Source organism: Mus caroli, chromosome 4 (genome assembly GCF_900094665.2).
Source record: "Mus caroli chromosome 4, CAROLI_EIJ_v1.1, whole genome shotgun sequence".
Taxonomy (NCBI): Eukaryota; Metazoa; Chordata; class Mammalia; order Rodentia; family Muridae; genus Mus; species Mus caroli.
This window is the reverse complement of record NC_034573.1, coordinates 116,744,925-116,749,467: the sequence shown is the minus strand read 5'-3', so window position 1 is coordinate 116,749,467 and position 4,543 is coordinate 116,744,925.

Here is a 4,543-nt window from a genome sequence, read left to right as displayed (position 1 = left end):
CCATCAGGAATGAAGCTATGGGTCACTCCTCCAGGAAAAGAGCCAAGACCTGCTGAGGTGCTTGCCGAGGGTAGAGGAAATACAGACTGTGTAGTTATAGGAAGGTAGTTATAAATACCAGCTAAGTCCACATAACCAGTTGCAGAAACAAGGATTATAAAGTAATATGAGGGGGCTGGAGGGGTGGCTCAGCGGTTAAGAGCACTGACTGCTCTTCCAGAGGTCCTGAGTTCAGTTCCCAGCAACCACATGGTGGCTCACAACCATCTGTAAATGGGATCGGATGACCTCTTCTGGTGTGTCTGAAGACAACTACAGTGGACTTGGACATAAATAAATCTAAGAATAAATAAATAAATAAATAAATAAATAAATAAATAAATAAATAAATAAAGTAATACAAATGCTTCTGTTTTATTTTAAGGACACATTTGTCTTCCGATTTCTTTTCTTTTTTTTTTTTTGTTTTTTTGTTTTTCGAGACAGGGTTTCTCTGTATAGCCCTGGCTGTCCTGGAACTCACTCTGTAGACCAGGCTGGCCTCGAACTCAGAAATCCTGCCTCTGCTTCCCAAGTGCTAGGATTAAAGGCGTGCGCCACCACTGCCCGCCGATTTCTTTAACATCAATTGGTATTTAAGTTGAGACACTAAAAGAATGTTCCCAAGGGACATTGCCTCATTGTAAGTTTACAAATATGTTTGTGATTGTACGAAGAATGGTTAAATCATGTTAGGCATATTCATGACCTTGTTATTGTTTCATGTGATATTATTTGTGTCAAGTTGACAAGGGGTGGATTGTAGTGGCTATTCCTGGTTGTCTACTTGACTATATCTGGGATGAACTACAATCCAGAATTGGAAGGCTCACCTGTGATCCTGATCTTGAGGCTGGGAGACAGAAAATCTGACCTGGATCTTGGCATGGAGATCTTGAACCATAGTGGCTATGAATCCCAAAAGATTAAGGCAAGGAGATCTCTGAGTTTGAGGTCATCTGGGACAAGGCAAGTCTCAGATGCAGGCATGGCAGTACACAACTTTAATCTGGGCCAAACCTTCTGCTGGAAACCTACGTAAGGACATCGGAAGAAGGAAGTCTCTCCTTTGCCTGCTTGCCTTGTGGGACTGAGCAACTGCTAGATCCTTGGACACGGCTGCTGCTGACCATTGTTGGGGAGTTGGACTATAGACTGTAAGTCATCAACAAATTCCCTTACTATATAGAGACTACCCATAAGTTCTTTGACTCTAGAGAACCCTGACTAATACACACACCTTTAATCCTAGTACTCTGGAGGTAGAGGTAGAAGGATCTCTGAGTTCAAGGCCAGCCTGGTTTACAAAACAAGTTCCAGGACAGCCAGGGCTACATAGAGAAACCATGTCTTGAAAAAACCAAACCAACCAACCAACCAACCAACCAACCAAAAAAACACATTAAAAATAATAATGTTGGGCTGGAGAGATGGCTCAGTTGCTAAGAGCACTGACTGCTCTTCTAGGAGTCCTGAGTTCTATTCCCAGCAACCACATGGTGGCTCACAAACATCTGTAATGGTATCCAACGCCCTCTTCTGGTGTGTCTGAAGCAGGTACAGTGTACTCACATAAATAAAATAATTAAAAAAATAAGAATGTTGATATGGTTTGTGGTGGTTCAAATAAAAATGGCCCCATAGGCGCTCATAATTTGAATGTTTAGTGATTAGGAAGTGTGTCCCAGTCTCAATTTCAGCCCGTGGATCAGAATATAGCTCTCTGCTACAGCCCCACACCATATTCCTGCTATGTTGATAAAGGACAAAGCTTCTGAAACTATAAGCAAGCCCCCAATAAATAATGATGATAATAAATTTTATTATTAATAATACATATTAATATTAAAACAGTAATAGTAACAATAATAATAATTATTATTAGTTTCTCCATGTATCTCTGGCTGTCCTGGAACTTGTTCTATAGGCCAGGCTGGTTTCGAACTCACAGAGATGTCTGCCTCTGCCTCCTGAGTGCTGGGATTCACCCACACCCAGCTCCAAGCCCTCAATTAAATGCTTTCTTTTGTAACACTTGCCTTGGTCGTGTTGTCTTGTCTAGCAATAGAACAGTTATTAAGATGTCATAGTAGGAGCCAAAGTGTTTACTAATTTAATCCTTCCAGTTACCCATTTCCAAATGAGAAAATCAAGTCACAAAATAAACGCTATTAACACCACATAACTGTATTGAGACAAATCAGATATGTATCTGTATGTCAGACAGATTTGGCCACAGGGTCATCAATTTGTAGCCTTTATGAAATTTCAAGTATCCCAGGGAGTACATATGTTTGCATTTCGTCTTGGTCTTGCTTTTAATGACCTTGGACTAGTTTCTTGATCTCTATGAACTTCTTTGTAAATTTTGGTTAGCTCTGTGGTACTCCCTATATGCTTTCTCGTTTCTCCTTCTATATAAATAATTGCATGGAATGTCCCTGGCACACTCCTACGTTTTCTGGAATGTGCAAATCGTGCCTATTATTCAAGACCCAACTTATCAGACCTCTAGAAACTTCCTGTTGTATTGGAGAGCCTTAGGCTGAGAGTCAAGATGCTTGTCAGCCCTGAATGCTGTTACTAATCCTTTGTGTGATCTCCTGCTATTCACATTTTATCTGGGCTTTGGTTTCAACTTAAACTATGGAAACGGGCCTTGGGGTGTGTGTCATTGGGAAAATGCTTTCTTAGCATGTGTGAGGGAGGTCCCCAGCATTGCAGAAGAAAATATAGTGTAGTCGAACTAAACCAATGCACTTAAACTATTTAAAAAAAAAAGCCTGGCATTTTTCTAATGATAGGAGGACGCATGAGTAGAGGAAGAGAGGACAAGGCTGAAGCTGGGGTCCTCACTTTCAGTTGAATATCAGAAGTTTCACTTTTACTGATTTTTAAAAAAAGATTTATTATATTTATTATATGTAAGTAAGTACACTGTAGCTGTCTTCAGACACCAGAAGAAGGAATCAGGTCTTGTTACAGATGGTTGTGAGCCACCATGTGGTTGCTGGGAATCGAACTCAGGACCTTTGGAAACGCAGTCAGTGCTCTTAGCTGCTGAGCCGTCTCTCCAGCCCCTGATTTTTTTTTTTTCCTCTTTTCTTACTTTAGACAATCCATGCAGACCAGGCTGGTATCTGTTTTTTCAAGTGTTCCCTTCAGAAGTTCCACTTTTAAGCTGTTGTATTTTATTAGAAGGGAGTAGTCTACAGCCCATAAAAAGGTGGAAATCATCCAGTCTTGTATTTAACTTCAATCCCTGAAAACATCTTTTCTTAACCTTTCTATTTGTTTTTTGCCTTGGACATGTAGCGAAAGAGTCTAGGATATGAAAAAAACATTATCTGGCAGAAGTGAACATGTTTCTTTAAGTGAAACAAAAGATAACAGGCCCAAGGGAGAATCAAGGACCAGCATGGAAACTTTCAGCCATTTCAGTGTTCAGACAATGTTCCTGGGTTCAAAGAGCTACTTATACACAGAAGTACAGCTGTAGAGCGACTCTCACCCTGTGAGCAGAGGAGCTCTGGGTCCCCTTGTATTGCCATGGAGAATAACAACTCTTCAATCAGAGACTTAAACATTTTTTTTTTCTTTTAATTAGTTCTTTGGGGATTCCTAGTATCCCAGCAGTCCAAGCACTTGGTCAAGGCAGGAAGACCAGCAGTTCCAGGCCACTCTGGGTTACATAGCAACCTAGCTCCAACCAACCCAACTCCAACCAATCCAACTCCAGCCAATCCAACTCCAGCCAACCCAACTCCAATCAATCCAACTCCAACCAACCCAACTCCAACCAATCCAACTCCAACCAATCCAACTCCAACCAACCCAACTCCAACCAATCCAACTCCAACCAACCCAACNCCAACTCCAACCAATCCAACTCCAACCAACCCAACTCCAACCAACCCAACTCCAACCAATCCAACTCCAACCAATCCAACTCCAGCCAACCCAACTCCAACCAACCCAACTCCAACCAACCCAACTCCAGCCAATCCAACTCCAGCCAATCCAACTCCAGCCAATCCAACTCCAGCCAATCCAACTCCAGCCAACCCAACTCCAACCAACCTAATTTCCTTGTATTTTTTACTATATGTCTGTCTGTTGTGCCTAAGTCTTCATTAAGAATCCAAGAGAGGACTTCAGCTCTCATTGTCTTTAGCTTCGTTGTGCTTCAGGGAAGATAGTGCCTACCCTTGGATTTCCTGCTTTGACGTTCAAGCTCCTATTCTTTAAGTCAGACCCTCGAGTTCCTTCAGTGGAAGCAAATGATGGCACACAGCAGTTGCAGGTCATCACCATGCAACTTCCCAGGAGAGCAGCCATGTTCTTGAACTATCAAGGCTCTTGACATTTTATGTTCTTTTGCCTTGACGACAGTTTTGTGTGTTCAGAATCCTGGAGGAATGCAATTCCAGACTGTGTTCTAGCTCCTCACCAGCCGCTCGATATCTTGAGGTAAATTAATTTACTTCAAATGACCATACTGGCA